General features: G+C 48.4%; 27 non-coding genes across 27 annotated transcripts; 18 read left to right on the top strand and 9 right to left on the bottom strand.

Moving 5' to 3' along the window:
* Window positions 1-149: 149 nt before the first annotated feature.
* On the bottom strand, window positions 150-256 carry LOC133981171 (U6 spliceosomal RNA). The gene has a single exon (XR_009925238.1). It is a non-coding gene; the product is annotated as a U6 spliceosomal RNA (small nuclear RNA).
* Window positions 257-1,064: 808 nt separating this feature from the next.
* LOC133981169 (U1 spliceosomal RNA) lies at window positions 1,065-1,228 on the top strand. The gene has a single exon (XR_009925236.1). It is a non-coding gene; the product is annotated as a U1 spliceosomal RNA (small nuclear RNA).
* A 649-nt stretch (window positions 1,229-1,877) lies between these two features.
* LOC133981139 (U2 spliceosomal RNA) lies at window positions 1,878-2,068 on the top strand. The gene has a single exon (XR_009925210.1). It is a non-coding gene; the product is annotated as a U2 spliceosomal RNA (small nuclear RNA).
* Window positions 2,069-2,671: 603 nt separating this feature from the next.
* Window positions 2,672-2,778, bottom strand: LOC133981170 (U6 spliceosomal RNA). Its single transcript, XR_009925237.1, has one exon. It is a non-coding gene; the product is annotated as a U6 spliceosomal RNA (small nuclear RNA).
* Window positions 2,779-3,604: 826 nt separating this feature from the next.
* On the top strand, window positions 3,605-3,767 carry LOC133981214 (U1 spliceosomal RNA). Its single transcript, XR_009925278.1, has one exon. It is a non-coding gene; the product is annotated as a U1 spliceosomal RNA (small nuclear RNA).
* Window positions 3,768-4,416: 649 nt separating this feature from the next.
* Window positions 4,417-4,607, top strand: LOC133981138 (U2 spliceosomal RNA). The gene has a single exon (XR_009925209.1). It is a non-coding gene; the product is annotated as a U2 spliceosomal RNA (small nuclear RNA).
* Window positions 4,608-5,209: 602 nt separating this feature from the next.
* Window positions 5,210-5,316, bottom strand: LOC133981168 (U6 spliceosomal RNA). The gene has a single exon (XR_009925235.1). It is a non-coding gene; the product is annotated as a U6 spliceosomal RNA (small nuclear RNA).
* Window positions 5,317-6,142: 826 nt separating this feature from the next.
* On the top strand, window positions 6,143-6,306 carry LOC133981210 (U1 spliceosomal RNA). Its single transcript, XR_009925274.1, has one exon. It is a non-coding gene; the product is annotated as a U1 spliceosomal RNA (small nuclear RNA).
* Window positions 6,307-6,954: 648 nt separating this feature from the next.
* LOC133981137 (U2 spliceosomal RNA) lies at window positions 6,955-7,145 on the top strand. Its single transcript, XR_009925208.1, has one exon. It is a non-coding gene; the product is annotated as a U2 spliceosomal RNA (small nuclear RNA).
* A 603-nt stretch (window positions 7,146-7,748) lies between these two features.
* On the bottom strand, window positions 7,749-7,855 carry LOC133981167 (U6 spliceosomal RNA). The gene has a single exon (XR_009925234.1). It is a non-coding gene; the product is annotated as a U6 spliceosomal RNA (small nuclear RNA).
* An 826-nt stretch (window positions 7,856-8,681) lies between these two features.
* LOC133981157 (U1 spliceosomal RNA) lies at window positions 8,682-8,845 on the top strand. The gene has a single exon (XR_009925225.1). It is a non-coding gene; the product is annotated as a U1 spliceosomal RNA (small nuclear RNA).
* Window positions 8,846-9,494: 649 nt separating this feature from the next.
* On the top strand, window positions 9,495-9,685 carry LOC133981136 (U2 spliceosomal RNA). Its single transcript, XR_009925207.1, has one exon. It is a non-coding gene; the product is annotated as a U2 spliceosomal RNA (small nuclear RNA).
* A 603-nt stretch (window positions 9,686-10,288) lies between these two features.
* On the bottom strand, window positions 10,289-10,395 carry LOC133981173 (U6 spliceosomal RNA). The gene has a single exon (XR_009925240.1). It is a non-coding gene; the product is annotated as a U6 spliceosomal RNA (small nuclear RNA).
* Window positions 10,396-11,221: 826 nt separating this feature from the next.
* LOC133981213 (U1 spliceosomal RNA) lies at window positions 11,222-11,385 on the top strand. The gene has a single exon (XR_009925277.1). It is a non-coding gene; the product is annotated as a U1 spliceosomal RNA (small nuclear RNA).
* Window positions 11,386-12,034: 649 nt separating this feature from the next.
* On the top strand, window positions 12,035-12,225 carry LOC133981135 (U2 spliceosomal RNA). Its single transcript, XR_009925206.1, has one exon. It is a non-coding gene; the product is annotated as a U2 spliceosomal RNA (small nuclear RNA).
* A 603-nt stretch (window positions 12,226-12,828) lies between these two features.
* On the bottom strand, window positions 12,829-12,935 carry LOC133981166 (U6 spliceosomal RNA). Its single transcript, XR_009925233.1, has one exon. It is a non-coding gene; the product is annotated as a U6 spliceosomal RNA (small nuclear RNA).
* An 826-nt stretch (window positions 12,936-13,761) lies between these two features.
* On the top strand, window positions 13,762-13,925 carry LOC133981146 (U1 spliceosomal RNA). The gene has a single exon (XR_009925214.1). It is a non-coding gene; the product is annotated as a U1 spliceosomal RNA (small nuclear RNA).
* A 649-nt stretch (window positions 13,926-14,574) lies between these two features.
* On the top strand, window positions 14,575-14,765 carry LOC133981133 (U2 spliceosomal RNA). Its single transcript, XR_009925204.1, has one exon. It is a non-coding gene; the product is annotated as a U2 spliceosomal RNA (small nuclear RNA).
* Window positions 14,766-15,368: 603 nt separating this feature from the next.
* On the bottom strand, window positions 15,369-15,475 carry LOC133981165 (U6 spliceosomal RNA). The gene has a single exon (XR_009925232.1). It is a non-coding gene; the product is annotated as a U6 spliceosomal RNA (small nuclear RNA).
* An 826-nt stretch (window positions 15,476-16,301) lies between these two features.
* On the top strand, window positions 16,302-16,465 carry LOC133981134 (U1 spliceosomal RNA). Its single transcript, XR_009925205.1, has one exon. It is a non-coding gene; the product is annotated as a U1 spliceosomal RNA (small nuclear RNA).
* Window positions 16,466-17,114: 649 nt separating this feature from the next.
* On the top strand, window positions 17,115-17,305 carry LOC133981132 (U2 spliceosomal RNA). Its single transcript, XR_009925203.1, has one exon. It is a non-coding gene; the product is annotated as a U2 spliceosomal RNA (small nuclear RNA).
* Window positions 17,306-18,050: 745 nt separating this feature from the next.
* On the bottom strand, window positions 18,051-18,157 carry LOC133981172 (U6 spliceosomal RNA). The gene has a single exon (XR_009925239.1). It is a non-coding gene; the product is annotated as a U6 spliceosomal RNA (small nuclear RNA).
* Window positions 18,158-18,983: 826 nt separating this feature from the next.
* Window positions 18,984-19,147, top strand: LOC133981212 (U1 spliceosomal RNA). The gene has a single exon (XR_009925276.1). It is a non-coding gene; the product is annotated as a U1 spliceosomal RNA (small nuclear RNA).
* Window positions 19,148-19,796: 649 nt separating this feature from the next.
* LOC133981131 (U2 spliceosomal RNA) lies at window positions 19,797-19,987 on the top strand. Its single transcript, XR_009925202.1, has one exon. It is a non-coding gene; the product is annotated as a U2 spliceosomal RNA (small nuclear RNA).
* A 603-nt stretch (window positions 19,988-20,590) lies between these two features.
* Window positions 20,591-20,697, bottom strand: LOC133981164 (U6 spliceosomal RNA). Its single transcript, XR_009925231.1, has one exon. It is a non-coding gene; the product is annotated as a U6 spliceosomal RNA (small nuclear RNA).
* An 826-nt stretch (window positions 20,698-21,523) lies between these two features.
* LOC133981208 (U1 spliceosomal RNA) lies at window positions 21,524-21,687 on the top strand. The gene has a single exon (XR_009925273.1). It is a non-coding gene; the product is annotated as a U1 spliceosomal RNA (small nuclear RNA).
* A 649-nt stretch (window positions 21,688-22,336) lies between these two features.
* LOC133981130 (U2 spliceosomal RNA) lies at window positions 22,337-22,527 on the top strand. The gene has a single exon (XR_009925201.1). It is a non-coding gene; the product is annotated as a U2 spliceosomal RNA (small nuclear RNA).
* Window positions 22,528-22,999: the final 472 nt, after the last annotated feature.

Below are 22,999 nucleotides of genomic sequence, written 5' to 3'. Positions count from 1 at the left end.
TTCGTCCTAGGGGATTAGAGAGAGTGAAGACGATCCAGCAGCCTTCAAACACTTGATCTTAGCCAAAAGGCCTAGAAGCGATAACTGAGAATGTTATAACGCCCTACACTCAGGTGTTCCAGAGGAGCAAGGGGCAACACGAGCACGTCAAAATGTGGAAACGCTTCACGATGTTGCGTGTCATCCTTTCGCAGGGGCCATGCTAATCTTCTCTGTATCGATTCCAATTTTTCATATGTACTGCCGTGGCAAGTACACAGGCAGTCAGGTGCTGCTTCCATTTTACTCCCCCGTGGGAAGAATGCCCCTTGACCGCCGGTGCAGTCCGGAGGGCAGTGGGCAGCACCCTTGCATGAAGCATGAAAAGAGCGAGCGAAGGGGCGGTCATTAATTGCCGACATCAGTGTGTTTTCTATTGCTATGAACTGACTGCTACTTCTTTTTTTGGCAAGTTTATGAAAGACACAAAGTTAGTTAGGCCAAAAATGGCCCAGTGCCCAATTTGTCTTGCTTGCCCGAGACCTCATTTTTTCCTTCATGCCCACCCCGAATGGGGGATTAGAGAGACTGAAGACGATCCAGCAGGGGGCATTGCCGCTCTCCTTGAGAGAGACAACCTGCCGTCTGCTGTGACTCAATGGGGGGAAAAGTGCAGCGTACAATGCAGCGTGACACAGAGTGAGATTTGCACCTTGGATTGGCAGACAAAGAGGGAAAGGGTTGCCAAACCCGCCGACCCGATTGGCTGCCAGAGAAGGGCAACGGCAATGGTCGGACGTCCACCAACTGCTCAGCCTGTCAATTTTATTTGCGTATCACAGAATTGCCTATGGGGGCATAAGAGGTTGGGCATGAAGGACAAATGAGGCCTCGGGCAAGAAAGACAAATTTAGTATAAAACGTCTCCTTGTGTGTTGAATCCGTGCAGATCCACCTTCTTATGTACAGTCTATGAGATCCCGCAGCCTCATACAGCGTGTAGTTTGGGTGATGTGTGGATGGCCCACCATCAGTCGACGTGCTGTGTCTGTGAAAGAAACACCCGGCTCGGATCTGTACAACTCATACTTACCTGGCAAGGGAGATACCATGATCAAGAAGGTGGTTCACCCAGGGCGAGGCTCAACCATTGCACTCCGGTTGTGCTGACCTCTGCGAATTCCCCAAATGTGGGAATCTCGATTGCATAATTTCTGGTAGTGGGGGACTGCGTTCGCGCTCTCCCCTGATAAAACTGTTGAAAGAAAACCAAGTCCAAACCCAGCAGTGTCTGACGAGAACTGGTGTTCAGGTGACGTATCTGATACAGAAGACCTGAGTAGGTGGAAACAGCTTTTTAACCTCTGAAGCCCAACAGCGCCCCCAATACATGAAAAACGTGTCAGGGCAGTGAAACGAGCACGAATATAGTCATATTGACACGCTGTGTTGTTCAGAAGAAGCTCAGCTATCGAGCTGACGAGATGGCACAGGGATACCCCCTGCTTTCTAGTTTGTCCTTTTTAGTTGGCAAATCCATGTTTTCTAATGTTAAATGACAAAGAAATATTTGGATATATTTGGAAATTGTTGTTCATTCTGTAATGCAGCGGGGTGCCGTTCGCTGTTTTCTCTGCTAGATGGAGCTGCAACTCTGTTAGTTAACACATCGTTAAAAAACATGTTCTCCTCCACTAGAGATCAGACTCTAATGTGACTTCCAGTTTATTCCCCCTGTTACATTTGAGACTGGTGTGTGTATTAAAGTATATTTAATCACATTTTTTCAAATTTTAAATAAGTTAAATCTGTCTTTGACTCGCATTGGACTCTGTGAAACCGCGAGTGAGACTGGCGCTGCAGAGGACCACTGCTGTAACTCCGACCCATTGTCAGTTATCGCTTCTCGGCCTTTTGGCTAAGATCAAGTGTAGTATCTGTTCTTATCAGTTTAATATCTGATACGTCCCCTACCCGGGGACCATATATTAAATTGCTTTTTGGAACAGGGAGATGGAAAAGGGGCTTGCTCCGTCCACTCCACGCATCGACCTGGTATTGCAGTACCTCCGGGAACGGTGCACCCCTCCTCTCTGTGTTTAATATGAAAACATTTAGCTCATTAGATAAGTGATTTGTCGTTATGTTTAAATAGCTACATTGATATTTTGTTGAGATTTTATACTCTAGCAATGAATGCATATTTATAGTTTTAAAGGCTGCTGGATCGTCTTCAGTCTCTCTAATCCCCTAGGACGAATGGGGGATTAGAGAGACTGAAGACGATCCAGCAGGGGGCATTGCCGCTCTCCTTGAGAGCAGACGGCGGGTTGTCTCTCTCAAGGAGAGCGGCAATGCCCCCTGCTGGATCGTCTTCAGTCTCTCTAATCCCCTAGGACGAATGGGGGATTAGAGAGACTGAAGACGATCCAAGGGGGGGCATTGCCGCTCTCCTTGAGAGCAGACGGCGGGTTTGTCTCTCTCAAGGAGAGCGGCAATGCCCCCCCCCCTGCTGGATCGTCTTCAGTCTCTCTAATCCCCCATTCGTCCTAGGGGATTAGAGAGAGTGAAGACGATCCAGCAGCCTTCAAACACTTGATCTTAGCCAAAAGGCCTAGAAGCGATAACTGAGAATGTTATAACGCCCTACACTCAGGTGTTCCAGAGGAGCAAGGGGCAACACGAGCACGTCAAAATGTGGAAACGCTTCACGATGTTGCGTGTCATCCTTTCGCAGGGGCCATGCTAATCTTCTCTGTATCGATTCCAATTTTTCATATGTACTGCCGTGGCAAGTACACAGGCAGTCAGGTGCTGCTTCCCTTTTACTCCCCCGTGGGAAGAATGCCCCTTGACCGCCGGTGCAGTCCGGAGGGCAGTGGGCAGCACCCTTGCATGAAGCATGAAAAGAGCGAGCGAAGGGGCGGTCATTAATTGCCGACATCAGTGTGTTTTCTATTGCTATGAACTGACTGCTACTTCTTTTTTTGGCAAGTTTATGAAAGACACAAAGTTAGTTAGGCCAAAAATGGCCTCGTGCCAGAGATGGGGGCAGTGCCCAATTTGTCTTGCTTGCCCGAGACCTCATTTTTTCCTTCATGCCCACCCCGAATGGGGGATTAGAGAGACTGAAGACGATCCAGCAGGGGGCATTGCCGCTCTCCTTGAGAGAGACAACCTGCCGTCTGCTGTGACTCAATGGGGGGAAAAGTGCAGCGTACAATGCAGCGTGACACAGAGTGAGATTTGCACCTTGGATTGGCAGACAAAGAGGGAAAGGGTTGCCAAACCCGCCGACCCGATTGGCTGCCAGAGAAGGGCAACGGCAATGGTCGGACGTCCACCAACTGCTCAGCCTGTCAATTTTATTTGCGTATCACAGAATTGCCTATGGGGGCATAAGAGGTTGGGCATGAAGGACAAATGAGGCCTCGGGCAAGAAAGACAAATTTAGTATAAAACGTCTCCTTGTGTGTTGAATCCGTGCAGATCTACCTTCTTATGTACAGTCTATGAGATCCCGCAGCCTCATACAGCGTGTAGTTTGGGTGATGTGTGGATGGCCCACCATCAGTCGACGTGCTGTGTCTGTGAAAGAAACACCCGGCTCGGATCTGTACAACTCATACTTACCTGGCAAGGGAGATACCATGATCAAGAAGGTGGTTCACCCAGGGCGAGGCTCAACCATATACTCCGGTTGTGCTGACCTCTGCGAATTCCCCAAATGTGGGAATCTCGATTGCATAATTTCTGGTAGTGGGGGACTGCGTTCGCGCTCTCCCCTGATAAAACTGTTGAAAGAAAACCAAGTCCAAACCCAGCAGTGTCTGACGAGAACTGGTGTTCAGGTGACGTATCTGATACAGAAGACCTGAGTAGGTGGAAACAGCTTTTTAACCTCTGAAGCCCAACAGCGCCCCCAATACATGAAAAACGTGTCAGGGCAGTGAAACGAGCACGAATATAGTCATATTGACACGCCGTGTTGTTCAGAAGAAGCTCAGCTATCGAGCTGACGAGATGGCACAGGGATACCCCCTGCTTTCTAGTTTGTCCTTTTTAGTTGGCAAATCCATGTTTTCTAATGTTAAATGACAAAGAAATATTTGGATATATTTGGAAATTGTTGTTCATTCTGTAATGCAGCGGGGTGCCGTTCGCTGTTTTCTCTGCTAGATGGAGCTGCAACTCTGTTAGTTAACACATCGTTAAAAAACATGTTCTCCTCCACTAGAGATCAGACTCTAATGTGACTTCCAGTTTATTCCCCCTGTTACATTTGAGACTGGTGTGTGTATTAAAGTATATTTAATCACATTTTTTCAAATTTTAAATAAGTTAAATCTGTCTTTGACTCGCATTGGACTCTGTGAAACCGCGAGTGAGACTGGCGCTGCAGAGGACCACTGCTGTAACTCCGACCCATTGTCAGTTATCGCTTCTCGGCCTTTTGGCTAAGATCAAGTGTAGTATCTGTTCTTATCAGTTTAATATCTGATACGTCCCCTACCCGGGGACCATATATTAAATTGCTTTTTGGAACAGGGAGATGGAAAAGGGGCTTGCTCCGTCCACTCCACGCATCGACCTGGTATTGCAGTACCTCCGGGAACGGTGCACCCCTCCTCTCTGTGTTTAATATGAAAACATTTAGCTCATTAGATAAGTGATTTGTCGTTATGTTTAAATAGCTACATTGATATTTTGTTGAGATTTTATACTCTAGCAATGAATGCATATTTATAGTTTTAAAGGCTGCTGGATCGTCTTCAGTCTCTCTAATCCCCTAGGACGAATGGGGGATTAGAGAGACTGAAGACGATCCAGCAGGGGGCATTGCCGCTCTCCTTGAGAGCAGACGGCGGGTTGTCTCTCTCAAGGAGAGCGGCAATGCCCCCTGCTGGATCGTCTTCAGTCTCTCTAATCCCCTAGGACGAATGGGGGATTAGAGAGACTGAAGACGATCCAAGGGGGGGCATTGCCGCTCTCCTTGAGAGCAGACGGCGGGTTTGTCTCTCTCAAGGAGAGCGGCAATGCCCCCCCCCTGCTGGATCGTCTTCAGTCTCTCTAATCCCCCATTCGTCCTAGGGGATTAGAGAGAGTGAAGACGATCCAGCAGCCTTCAAACACTTGATCTTAGCCAAAAGGCCTAGAAGCGATAACTGAGAATGTTATAACGCCCTACACTCAGGTGTTCCAGAGGAGCAAGGGGCAACACGAGCACGTCAAAATGTGGAAACGCTTCACGATGTTGCGTGTCATCCTTTCGCAGGGGCCATGCTAATCTTCTCTGTATCGATTCCAATTTTTCATATGTACTGCCGTGGCAAGTACACAGGCAGTCAGGTGCTGCTTCCCTTTTACTCCCCCGTGGGAAGAATGCCCCTTGACCGCCGGTGCAGTCCGGAGGGCAGTGGGCAGCACCCTTGCATGAAGCATGAAAAGAGCGAGCGAAGGGGCGGTCATTAATTGCCGACATCAGTGTGTTTTCTATTGCTATGAACTGACTGCTACTTCTTTTTTTGGCAAGTTTATGAAAGACACAAAGTTAGTTAGGCCAAAAATGGCCTCGTGCCAGAGATGGGGGCAGTGCCCAATTTGTCTTGCTTGCCCGAGACCTCATTTTTTCCTTCATGCCCACCCCGAATGGGGGATTAGAGAGACTGAAGACGATCCAGCAGGGGGCATTGCCGCTCTCCTTGAGAGAGACAACCTGCCGTCTGCTGTGACTCAATGGGGGGAAAAGTGCAGCGTACAATGCAGCGTGACACAGAGTGAGATTTGCACCTTGGATTGGCAGACAAAGAGGGAAAGGGTTGCCAAACCCGCCGACCCGATTGGCTGCCAGAGAAGGGCAACGGCAATGGTCGGACGTCCACCAACTGCTCAGCCTGTCAATTTTATTTGCGTATCACAGAATTGCCTATGGGGGCATATGAGGTTGGGCATGAAGGACAAATGAGGCCTCGGGCAAGAAAGACAAATTTAGTATAAAACGTCTCCTTGTGTGTTGAATCCGTGCAGATCCACCTTCTTATGTACAGTCTATGAGATCCCGCAGCCTCATACAGCGTGTAGTTTGGGTGATGTGTGGATGGCCCACCATCAGTCGACGTGCTGTGTCTGTGAAAGAAACACCCGGCTCGGATCTGTACAACTCATACTTACCTGGCAAGGGAGATACCATGATCAAGAAGGTGGTTCACCCAGGGCGAGGCTCAACCATTGCACTCCGGCTGTGCTGACCTCTGCGAATTCCCCAAATGTGGGAATCTCGATTGCATAATTTCTGGTAGTGGGGGACTGCGTTCGCGCTCTCCCCTGATAAAACTGTTGAAAGAAAACCAAGTCCAAACCCAGCAGTGTCTGACGAGAACTGGTGTTCAGGTGACGTATCTGATACAGAAGACCTGAGTAGGTGGAAACAGCTTTTTAACCTCTGAAGCCCAACAGCGCCCCCAATACATGAAAAACGTGTCAGGGCAGTGAAACGAGCACGAATATAGTCATATTGACACGCTGTGTTGTTCAGAAGAAGCTCAGCTATCGAGCTGACGAGATGGCACAGGGATACCCCCTGCTTTCTAGTTTGTCCTTTTTAGTTGGCAAATCCATGTTTTCTAATGTTAAATGACAAAGAAATATTTGGATATATTTGGAAATTGTTGTTCATTCTGTAATGCAGCGGGGTGCCGTTCGCTGTTTTCTCTGCTAGATGGAGCTGCAACTCTGTTAGTTAACACATCGTTAAAAACATGTTCTCCTCCACTAGAGATCAGACTCTAATGTGACTTCCAGTTTATTCCCCCTGTTACATTTGAGACTGGTGTGTGTATTAAAGTATATTTAATCACATTTTTTCAAATTTTAAATAAGTTAAATCTGTCTTTGACTCGCATTGGACTCTGTGAAACCGCGAGTGAGACTGGCGCTGCAGAGGACCACTGCTGTAACTCCGACCCATTGTCAGTTATCGCTTCTCGGCCTTTTGGCTAAGATCAAGTGTAGTATCTGTTCTTATCAGTTTAATATCTGATACGTCCCCTACCCGGGGACCATATATTAAATTGCTTTTTGGAACAGGGAGATGGAAAAGGGGCTTGCTCCGTCCACTCCACGCATCGACCTGGTATTGCAGTACCTCCGGGAACGGTGCACCCCTCCTCTCTGTGTTTAATATGAAAACATTTAGCTCGTTAGATAAGTGATTTGTCGTTATGTTTAAATAGCTACATTGATATTTTGTTGAGATTTTATACTCTAGCAATGAATGCATATTTATAGTTTTAAAGGCTGCTGGATCGTCTTCAGTCTCTCTAATCCCCTAGGACGAATGGGGGATTAGAGAGACTGAAGACGATCCAGCAGGGGGCATTGCCGCTCTCCTTGAGAGCAGACGGCGGGTTGTCTCTCTCAAGGAGAGCGGCAATGCCCCCTGCTGGATCGTCTTCAGTCTCTCTAATCCCCTAGGACGAATGGGGGATTAGAGAGACTGAAGACGATCCAAGGGGGGGCATTGCCGCTCTCCTTGAGAGCAGACGGCGGGTTTGTCTCTCTCAAGGAGAGCGGCAATGCCCCCCCCCCTGCTGGATCGTCTTCAGTCTCTCTAATCCCCCATTCGTCCTAGGGGATTAGAGAGAGTGAAGACGATCCAGCAGCCTTCAAACACTTGATCTTAGCCAAAAGGCCTAGAAGCGATAACTGAGAATGTTATAACGCCCTACACTCAGGTGTTCCAGAGGAGCAAGGGGCAACACGAGCACGTCAAAATGTGGAAACGCTTCACGATGTTGCGTGTCATCCTTTCGCAGGGGCCATGCTAATCTTCTCTGTATCGATTCCAATTTTTCATATGTACTGCCGTGGCAAGTACACAGGCAGTCAGGTGCTGCTTCCCTTTTACTCCCCCGTGGGAAGAATGCCCCTTGACCGCCGGTGCAGTCCGGAGGGCAGTGGGCAGCACCCTTGCATGAAGCATGAAAAGAGCGAGCGAAGGGGCGGTCATTAATTGCCGACATCAGTGTGTTTTCTATTGCTATGAACTGACTGCTACTTCTTTTTTTGGCAAGTTTATGAAAGACACAAAGTTAGTTAGGCCAAAAATGGCCTCGTGCCAGAGATGGGGGCAGTGCCCAATTTGTCTTGCTTGCCCGAGACCTCATTTTTTCCTTCATGCCCACCCCGAATGGGGGATTAGAGAGACTGAAGACGATCCAGCAGGGGGCATTGCCGCTCTCCTTGAGAGAGACAACCTGCCGTCTGCTGTGACTCAATGGGGGGAAAAGTGCAGCGTACAATGCAGCGTGACACAGAGTGAGATTTGCACCTTGGATTGGCAGACAAAGAGGGAAAGGGTTGCCAAACCCGCCGACCCGATTGGCTGCCAGAGAAGGGCAACGGCAATGGTCGGACGTCCACCAACTGCTCAGCCTGTCAATTTTATTTGCGTATCACAGAATTGCCTATGGGGGCATAAGAGGTTGGGCATGAAGGACAAATGAGGCCTCGGGCAAGAAAGACAAATTTAGTATAAAACGTCTCCTTGTGTGTTGAATCCGTGCAGATCCACCTTCTTATGTACAGTCTATGAGATCCCGCAGCCTCATACAGCGTGTAGTTTGGGTGATGTGTGGATGGCCCACCATCAGTCGACGTGCTGTGTCTGTGAAAGAAACACCCGGCTCGGATCTGTACAACTCATACTTACCTGGCAAGGGAGATACCATGATCAAGAAGGTGGTTCACCCAGGGCGAGGCTCAACCATTGCACTCCGGTTGTGCTGACCTCTGCGAATTCCCCAAATGTGGGAATCTCGATTGCATAATTTCTGGTAGTGGGGGACTGCGTTCGCGCTCTCCCCTGATAAAACTGTTGAAAGAAAACCAAGTCCAAACCCAGCAGTGTCTGACGAGAACTGGTGTTCAGGTGACGTATCTGATACAGAAGACCTGAGTAGGTGGAAACAGCTTTTTAACCTCTGAAGCCCAACAGCGCCCCCAATACATGAAAAACGTGTCAGGGCAGTGAAACGAGCACGAATATAGTCATATTGACACGCCGTGTTGTTCAGAAGAAGCTCAGCTATCGAGCTGACGAGATGGCACAGGGATACCCCCTGCTTTCTAGTTTGTCCTTTTTAGTTGGCAAATCCATGTTTTCTAATGTTAAATGACAAAGAAATATTTGGATATATTTGGAAATTGTTGTTCATTCTGTAATGCAGCGGGGTGCCGTTCGCTGTTTTCTCTGCTAGATGGAGCTGCAACTCTGTTAGTTAACACATCGTTAAAAAACATGTTCTCCTCCACTAGAGATCAGACTCTAATGTGACTTCCAGTTTATTCCCCCTGTTACATTTGAGACTGGTGTGTGTATTAAAGTATATTTAATCACATTTTTTCAAATTTTAAATAAGTTAAATCTGTCTTTGACTCGCATTGGACTCTGTGAAACCGCGAGTGAGACTGGCGCTGCAGAGGACCACTGCTGTAACTCCGACCCATTGTCAGTTATCGCTTCTCGGCCTTTTGGCTAAGATCAAGTGTAGTATCTGTTCTTATCAGTTTAATATCTGATACGTCCCCTACCCGGGGACCATATATTAAATTGCTTTTTGGAACAGGGAGATGGAAAAGGGGCTTGCTCCGTCCACTCCACGCATCGACCTGGTATTGCAGTACCTCCGGGAACGGTGCACCCCTCCTCTCTGTGTTTAATATGAAAACATTTAGCTCGTTAGATAAGTGATTTGTCGTTATGTTTAAATAGCTACATTGATATTTTGTTGAGATTTTATACTCTAGCAATGAATGCATATTTATAGTTTTAAAGGCTGCTGGATCGTCTTCAGTCTCTCTAATCCCCTAGGACGAATGGGGGATTAGAGAGACTGAAGACGATCCAGCAGGGGGCATTGCCGCTCTCCTTGAGAGCAGACGGCGGGTTGTCTCTCTCAAGGAGAGCGGCAATGCCCCCTGCTGGATCGTCTTCAGTCTCTCTAATCCCCTAGGACGAATGGGGGATTAGAGAGACTGAAGACGATCCAAGGGGGGGCATTGCCGCTCTCCTTGAGAGCAGACGGCGGGTTTGTCTCTCTCAAGGAGAGCGGCAATGCCCCCCCCTGCTGGATCGTCTTCAGTCTCTCTCTGATCCCCCATTCGTCCTAGGGGATTAGAGAGAGTGAAGACGATCCAGCAGCCTTCAAACACTTGATCTTAGCCAAAAGGCCTAGAAGCGATAACTGAGAATGTTATAACGCCCTACACTCAGGTGTTCCAGAGGAGCAAGGGGCAACACGAGCACGTCAAAATGCGGAAACGCTTCACGATGTTGCGTGTCATCCTTTCGCAGGGGCCATGCTAATCTTCTCTGTATCGATTCCAATTTTTCATATGTACTGCCGTGGCAAGTACACAGGCAGTCAGGTGCTGCTTCCCTTTTACTCCCCCGTGGGAAGAATGCCCCTTGACCGCCGGTGCAGTCCGGAGGGCAGTGGGCAGCACCCTTGCATGAAGCATGAAAAGAGCGAGCGAAGGGGCGGTCATTAATTGCCGACATCAGTGTGTTTTCTATTGCTATGAACTGACTGCTACTTCTTTTTTTGGCAAGTTTATGAAAGACACAAAGTTAGTTAGGCCAAAAATGGCCTCGTGCCAGAGATGGGGGCAGTGCCCAATTTGTCTTGCTTGCCCGAGACCTCATTTTTTCCTTCATGCCCACCCCGAATGGGGGATTAGAGAGACTGAAGACGATCCAGCAGGGGGCATTGCCGCTCTCCTTGAGAGAGACAACCTGCCGTCTGCTGTGACTCAATGGGGGGAAAAGTGCAGCGTACAATGCAGCGTGACACAGAGTGAGATTTGCACCTTGGATTGGCAGACAAAGAGGGAAAGGGTTGCCAAACCCGCCGACCCGATTGGCTGCCAGAGAAGGGCAACGGCAATGGTCGGACGTCCACCAACTGCTCAGCCTGTCAATTTTATTTGCGTATCACAGAATTGCCTATGGGGGCATAAGAGGTTGGGCATGAAGGACAAATGAGGCCTCGGGCAAGAAAGACAAATTTAGTATAAAACGTCTCCTTGTGTGTTGAATCCGTGCAGATCCACCTTCTTATGTACAGTCTATGAGATCCCACAGCCTCATACAGCGTGTAGTTTGGGTGATGTGTGGATGGCCCACCATCAGTCGACGTGCTGTGTCTGTGAAAGAAACACCCGGCTCGGATCTGTACAACTCATACTTACCTGGCAAGGGAGATGCCATGATCAAGAAGGTGGTTCACCCAGGGCGAGGCTCAACCATTGCACTCCGGCTGTGCTGACCTCTGCGAATTCCCCAAATGTGGGAATCTCGATTGCATAATTTCTGGTAGTGGGGGACTGCGTTCGCGCTCTCCCCTGATAAAACTGTTGAAAGAAAACCAAGTCGAAACCCAGCAGTGTCTGACGAGAACTGGTGTTCAGGTGTCGTAATCTGATACAGAAGACCTGAGTAGGTGGAAACAGCTTTTTAACCTCTGAAGCCCAACAGCGCCCCCAATACACGAAAAACGTGTCAGGGCAGTGAAACGAGCACGAATATAGTCATATTGACACGCCGTGTTGTTCAGAAGAAGCTCAGCTATCGAGCTGACGAGATGGCACAGGGATACCCCCTGCTTTCTAGTTTGTCCTTTTTAGTTGGCAAATCCATGTTTTCTACTGTTAAATGACAAAGAAATATTTGGATATATTTGGAAATTGTTGTTCATTCTGTAATGCAGTGGGGTGCCGTTCGCTGTTTTCTCTGCTAGATGGAGCTGCAACTCTGTTAGTTAACACATCGTTAAAAACATGTTCTCCTCCACTAGAGATCAGACTCTAATGTGACTTCCAGTTTATTCCCCCTGTTACATTTGAGACTGGTGTGTGTATTAAAGTATATTTAATCACATTTTTTCAAATTTTAAATAAGTTAAATCCGTCTTTGACTCGCATTGGACTCTGTGAAACCGCGAGTGAGACTGGCGCTGCAGAGGATCACTACTGTAACTCCGACCCATCGTCAGTTATCGCTTCTCGGCCTTTTGGCTAAGATCAAGTGTAGTATCTGTTCTTATCAGTTTAATATCTGATACGTCCCCTACCCGGGGACCATATATTAAATTGCTTTTTGGAACAGGGAGATGGAAAAGGGGCTTGCTCCGTCCACTCCACGCATCGACCTGGTATTGCAGTACCTCCGGGAACGGTGCACCCCTCCTCTCTGTGTTTAATATGAAAACATTTAGCTCGTTAGATAAGCGATTTGTCGTTATGTTTAAATAGCTACATTGATATTTTGTTGAGATTTTATACTCTAGCAATGAATGCATATTTATAGTTTTAAAGGCTGCTGGATCGTCTTCAGTCTCTCTAATCCCCTAGGACGAATGGGGGATTAGAGAGACTGAAGACGATCCAGCAGGGGGCATTGCCGCTCTCCTTGAGAGCAGACGGCGGGTTGTCTCTCTCAAGGAGAGCGGCAATGCCCCCTGCTGGATCGTCTTCAGTCTCTCTAATCCCCTAGGACGAATGGGGGATTAGAGAGACTGAAGACGATCCAAGGGGGGGCATTGCCGCTCTCCTTGAGAGCAGACGGCGGGTTTGTCTCTCTCAAGGAGAGCGGCAATGCCCCCCCCTGCTGGATCGTCTTCAGTCTCTCTCTGATCCCCCATTCGTCCTAGGGGATTAGAGAGAGTGAAGACGATCCAGCAGCCTTCAAACACTTGATCTTAGCCAAAAGGCCTAGAAGCGATAACTGAGAATGTTATAACGCCCTACACTCAGGTGTTCCAGAGGAGCAAGGGGCAACACGAGCACGTCAAAATGTGGAAACGCTTCACGATGTTGCGTGTCATCCTTTCGCAGGGGCCATGCTAATCTTCTCTGTATCGATTCCAATTTTTCATATGTACTGCCGTGGCAAGTACACAGGCAGTCAGGTGCTGCTTCCCTTTTACTCCCCCGTGGGAAGAATGCCCCTTGACCGCCGGTGCAGTCCGGAGGGCAGTGGGCAGCACCCTTGCATGAAGCATGAAAAGAGCGAGCGAAGGGGCGGTCATTAATTGCCGACATCAGTGTGTTTTCTATTGCTATGAACTGACTGCTACTTCTTTTTTTGGCAAGTTTATGAAAGACACAAAGTTAGTTAGGCCAAAAATGGCCTCGTGCCAGAGATGGGGGCAGTGCCCAATTTGTCTTGCTTGCCCGAGACCTCATTTTTTCCTTCATGCCCACCCCGAATGGGGGATTAGAGAGACTGAAGACGATCCAGCAGGGGGCATTGCCGCTCTCCTTGAGAGAGACAACCTGCCGTCTGCTGTGACTCAATGGGGGGAAAAGTGCAGCGTACAATGCAGCGTGACACAGAGTGAGATTTGCACCTTGGATTGGCAGACAAAGAGGGAAAGGGTTGCCAAACCCGCCGACCCGATTGGCTGCCAGAGAAGGGCAACGGCAATGGTCGGACGTCCACCAACTGCTCAGCCTGTCAATTTTATTTGCGTATCACAGAATTGCCTATGGGGGCATAAGAGGTTGGGCATGAAGGACAAATGAGGCCTCGGGCAAGAAAGACAAATTTAGTATAAAACGTCTCCTTGTGTGTTGAATCCGTGCAGATCCACCTTCTTATGTACAGTCTATGAGATCCCGCAGCCTCATACAGCGTGTAGTTTGGGTGATGTGTGGATGGCCCACCATCAGTCGACGTGCTGTGTCTGTGAAAGAAACACCCGGCTCGGATCTGTACAACTCATACTTACCTGGCAAGGGAGATACCATGATCAAGAAGGTGGTTCACCCAGGGCGAGGCTCAACCATTGCACTCCGGTTGTGCTGACCTCTGCGAATTCCCCAAATGTGGGAATCTCGATTGCATAATTTCTGGTAGTGGGGGACTGCGTTCGCGCTCTCCCCTGATAAAACTGTTGAAAGAAAACCAAGTCCAAACCCAGCAGTGTCTGACGAGAACTGGTGTTCAGGTGACGTATCTGATACAGAAGACCTGAGTAGGTGGAAACAGCTTTTTAACCTCTGAAGCCCAACAGCGCCCCCAATACATGAAAAACGTGTCAGGGCAGTGAAACGAGCACGAATATAGTCATATTGACACGCCGTGTTGTTCAGAAGAAGCTCAGCTATCGAGCTGACGAGATGGCACAGGGATACCCCCTGCTTTCTAGTTTGTCCTTTTTAGTTGGCAAATCCATGTTTTCTAATGTTAAATGACAAAGAAATATTTGGATATATTTGGAAATTGTTGTTCATTCTGTAATGCAGCGGGGTGCCGTTCGCTGTTTTCTCTGCTAGATGGAGCTGCAACTCTGTTAGTTAACACATCGTTAAAAAACATGTTCTCCTCCACTAGAGATCAGACTCTAATGTGACTTCCAGTTTATTCCCCCTGTTACATTTGAGACTGGTGTGTGTATTAAAGTATATTTAATCACATTTTTTCAAATTTTAAATAAGTTAAATCTGTCTTTGACTCGCATTGGACTCTGTGAAACCGCGAGTGAGACTGGCGCTGCAGAGGACCACTGCTGTAACTCCGACCCATTGTCAGTTATCGCTTCTCGGCCTTTTGGCTAAGATCAAGTGTAGTATCTGTTCTTATCAGTTTAATATCTGATACGTCCCCTACCCGGGGACCATATATTAAATTGCTTTTTGGAACAGGGAGATGGAAAAGGGGCTTGCTCCGTCCACTCCACGCATCGACCTGGTATTGCAGTACCTCCGGGAACGGTGCACCCCTCCTCTCTGTGTTTAATATGAAAACATTTAGCTCGTTAGATAAGTGATTTGTCGTTATGTTTAAATAGCTACATTGATATTTTGTTGAGATTTTATACTCTAGCAATGAATGCATATTTATAGTTTTAAAGGCTGCTGGATCGTCTTCAGTCTCTCTAATCCCCTAGGACGAATGGGGGATTAGAGAGACTGAAGACGATCCAGCAGGGGGCATTGCCGCTCTCCTTGAGAGCAGACGGCGGGTTGTCTCTCTCAAGGAGAGCGGCAATGCCCCCTGCTGGATCGTCTTCAGTCTCTCTAATCCCCTAGGACGAATGGGGGATTAGAGAGACTGAAGACGATCCAAGGGGGGGCATTGCCGCTCTCCTTGAGAGCAGACGGCGGGTTTGTCTCTCTCAAGGAGAGCGGCAATGCCCCCCCCTGCTGGATCGTCTTCAGTCTCTCTCTGATCCCCCATTCGTCCTAGGGGATTAGAGAGAGTGAAGACGATCCAGCAGCCTTCAAACACTTGATCTTAGCCAAAAGGCCTAGAAGCGATAACTGAGAATGTTATAACGCCCTACACTCAGGTGTTCCAGAGGAGCAAGGGGCAACACGAGCACGTCAAAATGTGGAAACGCTTCACGATGTTGCGTGTCATCCTTTCGCAGGGGCCATGCTAATCTTCTCTGTATCGATTCCAATTTTTCATATGTACTGCCGTGGCAAGTACACAGGCAGTCAGGTGCTGCTTCCCTTTTACTCCCCCGTGGGAAGAATGCCCCTTGACCGCCGGTGCAGTCCGGAGGGCAGTGGGCAGCACCCTTGCATGAAGCATGAAAAGAGCGAGCGAAGGGGCGGTCATTAATTGCCGACATCAGTGTGTTTTCTATTGCTATGAACTGACTGCTACTTCTTTTTTTGGCAAGTTTATGAAAGACACAAAGTTAGTTAGGCCAAAAATGGCCTCGTGCCAGAGATGGGGGCAGTGCCCAATTTGTCTTGCTTGCCCGAGACCTCATTTTTTCCTTCATGCCCACCCCGAATGGGGGATTAGAGAGACTGAAGACGATCCAGCAGGGGGCATTGCCGCTCTCCTTGAGAGAGACAACCTGCCGTCTGCTGTGACTCAATGGGGGGAAAAGTGCAGCGTACAATGCAGCGTGACACAGAGTGAGATTTGCACCTTGGATTGGCAGACAAAGAGGGAAAGGGTTGCCAAACCCGCCGACCCGATTGGCTGCCAGAGAAGGGCAACGGCAATGGTCGGACGTCCACCAACTGCTCAGCCTGTCAATTTTATTTGCGTATCACAGAATTGCCTATGGGGGCATAAGAGGTTGGGCATGAAGGACAAATGAGGCCTCGGGCAAGAAAGACAAATTTAGTATAAAACGTCTCCTTGTGTGTTGAATCCGTGCAGATCCACCTTCTTATGTACAGTCTATGAGATCCCGCAGCCTCATACAGCGTGTAGTTTGGGTGATGTGTGGATGGCCCACCATCAGTCGACGTGCTGTGTCTGTGAAAGAAACACCCGGCTCGGATCTGTACAACTCATACTTACCTGGCAAGGGAGATACCATGATCAAGAAGGTGGTTCACCCAGGGCGAGGCTCAACCATTGCACTCCGGTTGTGCTGACCTCTGCGAATTCCCCAAATGTGGGAATCTCGATTGCATAATTTCTGGTAGTGGGGGACTGCGTTCGCGCTCTCCCCTGATAAAACTGTTGAAAGAAAACCAAGTCCAAACCCAGCAGTGTCTGACGAGAACTGGTGTTCAGGTGACGTATCTGATACAGAAGACCTGAGTAGGTGGAAACAGCTTTTTAACCTCTGAAGCCCAACAGCGCCCCCAATACATGAAAAACGTGTCAGGGCAGTGAAACGAGCACGAATATAGTCATATTGACACGCCGTGTTGTTCAGAAGAAGCTCAGCTATCGAGCTGACGAGATGGCACAGGGATACCCCCTGCTTTCTAGTTTGTCCTTTTTAGTTGGCAAATCCATGTTTTCTAATGTTAAATGACAAAGAAATATTTGGATATATTTGGAAATTGTTGTTCATTCTGTAATGCAGCGGGGTGCCGTTCGCTGTTTTCTCTGCTAGATGGAGCTGCAACTCTGTTAGTTAACACATCGTTAAAAAACATGTTCTCCTCCACTAGAGATCAGACTCTAATGTGACTTCCAGTTTATTCCCCCTGTTACATTTGAGACTGGTGTGTGTATTAAAGTATATTTAATCACATTTTTTCAAATTTTAAATAAGTTAAATCTGTCTTTGACTCGCATTGGACTCTGTGAAACCGCGAGTGAGACTGGCGCTGCAGAGGACCACTGCTGTAACTCCGACCCATTGTCAGTTATCGCTTCTCGGCCTTTTGGCTAAGATCAAGTGTAGTATCTGTTCTTATCAGTTTAATATCTGATACGTCCCCTACCCGGGGACCATATATTAAATTGCTTTTTGGAACAGGGAGATGGAAAAGGGGCTTGCTCCGTCCACTCCACGCATCGACCTGGTATTGCAGTACCTCCGGGAACGGTGCACCCCTCCTCTCTGTGTTTAATATGAAAACATTTAGCTCGTTAGATAAGTGATTTGTCGTTATGTTTAAATAGCTACATTGATATTTTGTTGAGATTTTATACTCTAGCAATGAATGCATATTTATAGTTTTAAAGGCTGCTGGATCGTCTTCAGTCTCTCTAATCCCCTAGGACGAATGGGGGATTAGAGAGACTGAAGACGATCCAGCAGGGGGCATTGCCGCTCTCCTTGAGAGCAGACGGCGGGTTGTCTCTCTCAAGGAGAGCGGCAATGCCCCCTGCTGGATCGTCTTCAGTCTCTCTAATCCCCTAGGACGAATGGGGGATTAGAGAGACTGAAGACGATCCAAGGGGGGGCATTGCCGCTCTCCTTGAGAGCAGACGGCGGGTTGTCTCTCTCAAGGAGAGCGGCAATGCCCCCTGCTGGATCGTCTTCAGTCTCTCTAATCCCCTAGGACGAATGGGGGATTAGAGAGACTGAAGACGATCCAAGGGGGGGCATTGCCGCTCTCCTTGAGAGCAGACGGCGGGTTTGTCTCTCTCAAGGAGAGCGGCAATGCCCCCCCCTGCTGGATCGTCTTCAGTCTCTCTCTGATCCCCCATTCGTCCTAGGGGATTAGAGAGAGTGAAGACGATCCAGCAGCCTTCAAACACTTGATCTTAGCCAAAAGGCCTAGAAGCGATAACTGAGAATGTTATAACGCCCTACACTCAGGTGTTCCAGAGGAGCAAGGGGCAACACGAGCACGTCAAAATGCGGAAACGCTTCACGATGTTGCGTGTCATCCTTTCGCAGGGGCCATGCTAATCTTCTCTGTATCGATTCCAATTTTTCATATGTACTGCCGTGGCAAGTACACAGGCAGTCAGGTGCTGCTTCCCTTTTACTCCCCCGTGGGAAGAATGCCCCTTGACCGCCGGTGCAGTCCGGAGGGCAGTGGGCAGCACCCTTGCATGAAGCATGAAAAGAGCGAGCGAAGGGGCGGTCATTAATTGCCGACATCAGTGTGTTTTCTATTGCTATGAACTGACTGCTACTTCTTTTTTTGGCAAGTTTATGAAAGACACAAAGTTAGTTAGGCCAAAAATGGCCTCGTGCCAGAGATGGGGGCAGTGCCCAATTTGTCTTGCTTGCCCGAGACCTCATTTTTTCCTTCATGCCCACCCCGAATGGGGGATTAGAGAGACTGAAGACGATCCAGCAGGGGGCATTGCCGCTCTCCTTGAGAGAGACAACCTGCCGTCTGCTGTGACTCAATGGGGGGAAAAGTGCAGCGTACAATGCAGCGTGACACAGAGTGAGATTTGCACCTTGGATTGGCAGACAAAGAGGGAAAGGGTTGCCAAACCCGCCGACCCGATTGGCTGCCAGAGAAGGGCAACGGCAATGGTCGGACGTCCACCAACTGCTCAGCCTGTCAATTTTATTTGCGTATCACAGAATTGCCTATGGGGGCATAAGAGGTTGGGCATGAAGGACAAATGAGGCCTCGGGCAAGAAAGACAAATTTAGTATAAAACGTCTCCTTGTGTGTTGAATCCGTGCAGATCCACCTTCTTATGTACAGTCTATGAGATCCCACAGCCTCATACAGCGTGTAGTTTGGGTGATGTGTGGATGGCCCACCATCAGTCGACGTGCTGTGTCTGTGAAAGAAACACCCGGCTCGGATCTGTACAACTCATACTTACCTGGCAAGGGAGATGCCATGATCAAGAAGGTGGTTCACCCAGGGCGAGGCTCAACCATTGCACTCCGGCTGTGCTGACCTCTGCGAATTCCCCAAATGTGGGAATCTCGATTGCATAATTTCTGGTAGTGGGGGACTGCGTTCGCGCTCTCCCCTGATAAAACTGTTGAAAGAAAACCAAGTCGAAACCCAGCAGTGTCTGACGAGAACTGGTGTTCAGGTGTCGTAATCTGATACAGAAGACCTGAGTAGGTGGAAACAGCTTTTTAACCTCTGAAGCCCAACAGCGCCCCCAATACACGAAAAACGTGTCAGGGCAGTGAAACGAGCACGAATATAGTCATATTGACACGCCGTGTTGTTCAGAAGAAGCTCAGCTATCGAGCTGACGAGATGGCACAGGGATACCCCCTGCTTTCTAGTTTGTCCTTTTTAGTTGGCAAATCCATGTTTTCTACTGTTAAATGACAAAGAAATATTTGGATATATTTGGAAATTGTTGTTCATTCTGTAATGCAGTGGGGTGCCGTTCGCTGTTTTCTCTGCTAGATGGAGCTGCAACTCTGTTAGTTAACACATCGTTAAAAACATGTTCTCCTCCACTAGAGATCAGACTCTAATGTGACTTCCAGTTTATTCCCCCTGTTACATTTGAGACTGGTGTGTGTATTAAAGTATATTTAATCACATTTTTTCAAATTTTAAATAAGTTAAATCCGTCTTTGACTCGCATTGGACTCTGTGAAACCGCGAGTGAGACTGGCGCTGCAGAGGATCACTACTGTAACTCCGACCCATCGTCAGTTATCGCTTCTCGGCCTTTTGGCTAAGATCAAGTGTAGTATCTGTTCTTATCAGTTTAATATCTGATACGTCCCCTACCCGGGGACCATATATTAAATTGCTTTTTGGAACAGGGAGATGGAAAAGGGGCTTGCTCCGTCCACTCCACGCATCGACCTGGTATTGCAGTACCTCCGGGAACGGTGCACCCCTCCTCTCTGTGTTTAATATGAAAACATTTAGCTCGTTAGATAAGCGATTTGTCGTTATGTTTAAATAGCTACATTGATATTTTGTTGAGATTTTATACTCTAGCAATGAATGCATATTTATAGTTTTAAAGGCTGCTGGATCGTCTTCAGTCTCTCTAATCCCCTAGGACGAATGGGGGATTAGAGAGACTGAAGACGATCCAGCAGGGGGCATTGCCGCTCTCCTTGAGAGCAGACGGCGGGTTGTCTCTCTCAAGGAGAGCGGCAATGCCCCCTGCTGGATCGTCTTCAGTCTCTCTAATCCCCTAGGACGAATGGGGGATTAGAGAGACTGAAGACGATCCAAGGGGGGGCATTGCCGCTCTCCTTGAGAGCAGACGGCGGGTTTGTCTCTCTCAAGGAGAGCGGCAATGCCCCCCCCTGCTGGATCGTCTTCAGTCTCTCTCTGATCCCCCATTCGTCCTAGGGGATTAGAGAGAGTGAAGACGATCCAGCAGCCTTCAAACACTTGATCTTAGCCAAAAGGCCTAGAAGCGATAACTGAGAATGTTATAACGCCCTACACTCAGGTGTTCCAGAGGAGCAAGGGGCAACACGAGCACGTCAAAATGTGGAAACGCTTCACGATGTTGCGTGTCATCCTTTCGCAGGGGCCATGCTAATCTTCTCTGTATCGATTCCAATTTTTCATATGTACTGCCGTGGCAAGTACACAGGCAGTCAGGTGCTGCTTCCCTTTTACTCCCCCGTGGGAAGAATGCCCCTTGACCGCCGGTGCAGTCCGGAGGGCAGTGGGCAGCACCCTTGCATGAAGCATGAAAAGAGCGAGCGAAGGGGCGGTCATTAATTGCCGACATCAGTGTGTTTTCTATTGCTATGAACTGACTGCTACTTCTTTTTTTGGCAAGTTTATGAAAGACACAAAGTTAGTTAGGCCAAAAATGGCCTCGTGCCAGAGATGGGGGCAGTGCCCAATTTGTCTTGCTTGCCCGAGACCTCATTTTTTCCTTCATGCCCACCCCGAATGGGGGATTAGAGAGACTGAAGACGATCCAGCAGGGGGCATTGCCGCTCTCCTTGAGAGAGACAACCTGCCGTCTGCTGTGACTCAATGGGGGGAAAAGTGCAGCGTACAATGCAGCGTGACACAGAGTGAGATTTGCACCTTGGATTGGCAGACAAAGAGGGAAAGGGTTGCCAAACCCGCCGACCCGATTGGCTGCCAGAGAAGGGCAACGGCAATGGTCGGACGTCCACCAACTGCTCAGCCTGTCAATTTTATTTGCGTATCACAGAATTGCCTATGGGGGCATAAGAGGTTGGGCATGAAGGACAAATGAGGCCTCGGGCAAGAAAGACAAATTTAGTATAAAACGTCTCCTTGTGTGTTGAATCCGTGCAGATCCACCTTCTTATGTACAGTCTATGAGATCCCACAGCCTCATACAGCGTGTAGTTTGGGTGATGTGTGGATGGCCCACCATCAGTCGACGTGCTGTGTCTGTGAAAGAAACACCCGGCTCGGATCTGTACAACTCATACTTACCTGGCAAGGGAGATACCATGATCAAGAAGGTGGTTCACCCAGGGCGAGGCTCAACCATTGCACTCCGGCTGTGCTGACCTCTGCGAATTCCCCAAATGTGGGAATCTCGATTGCATAATTTCTGGTAGTGGGGGACTGCGTTCGCGCTCTCCCCTGATAAAACTGTTGAAAGAAAACCAAGTCGAAACCCAGCAGTGTCTGACGAGAACTGGTGTTCAGGTGTCGTAATCTGATACAGAAGACCTGAGTAGGTGGAAACAGCTTTTTAACCTCTGAAGCCCAACAGCGCCCCCAATACACGAAAAACGTGTCAGGGCAGTGAAACGAGCACGAATATAGTCATATTGACACGCCGTGTTGTTCAGAAGAAGCTCAGCTATCGAGCTGACGAGATGGCACAGGGATACCCCCTGCTTTCTAGTTTGTCCTTTTTAGTTGGCAAATCCATGTTTTCTACTGTTAAATGACAAAGAAATATTTGGATATATTTGGAAATTGTTGTTCATTCTGTAATGCAGTGGGGTGCCGTTCGCTGTTTTCTCTGCTAGATGGAGCTGCAACTCTGTTAGTTAACACATCGTTAAAAACATGTTCTCCTCCACTAGAGATCAGACTCTAATGTGACTTCCAGTTTATTCCCCCTGTTACATTTGAGACTGGTGTGTGTATTAAAGTATATTTAATCACATTTTTTCAAATTTTAAATAAGTTAAATCCGTCTTTGACTCGCATTGGACTCTGTGAAACCGCGAGTGAGACTGGCGCTGCAGAGGATCACTACTGTAACTCCGACCCATCGTCAGTTATCGCTTCTCGGCCTTTTGGCTAAGATCAAGTGTAGTATCTGTTCTTATCAGTTTAATATCTGATACGTCCCCTACCCGGGGACCATATATTAAATTGCTTTTTGGAACAGGGAGATGGAAAAGGGGCTTGCTCCGTCCACTCCACGCATCGACCTGGTATTGCAGTACCTCCGGGAACGGTGCACCCCTCCTCTCTGTGTTTAATATGAAAACATTTAGCTCGTTAGATAAGCGATTTGTCGTTATGTTTAAATAGCTACATTGATATTTTGTTGAGATTTTATACTCTAGCAATGAATGCATATTTATAGTTTTAAAGGCTGCTGGATCGTCTTCAGTCTCTCTAATCCCCTAGGACGAATGGGGGATTAGAGAGACTGAAGACGATCCAGCAGGGGGCATTGCCGCTCTCCTTGAGAGCAGACGGCGGGTTGTCTCTCTCAAGGAGAGCGGCAATGCCCCCTGCTGGATCGTCTTCAGTCTCTCTAATCCCCTAGGACGAATGGGGGATTAGAGAGACTGAAGACGATCCAAGGGGGGGCATTGCCGCTCTCCTTGAGAGCAGACGGCGGGTTTGTCTCTCTCAAGGAGAGCGGCAATGCCCCCCCCTGCTGGATCGTCTTCAGTCTCTCTCTGATCCCCCATTCGTCCTAGGGGATTAG

This window comes from Scomber scombrus, chromosome 5 (genome assembly GCF_963691925.1).
Source record: "Scomber scombrus chromosome 5, fScoSco1.1, whole genome shotgun sequence".
NCBI lineage: Eukaryota > Metazoa > Chordata > Actinopteri > Scombriformes > Scombridae > Scomber > Scomber scombrus.
Note: the sequence above shows the minus strand (reverse complement) of the source record. Positions and strands in the feature narration are given on the sequence as shown.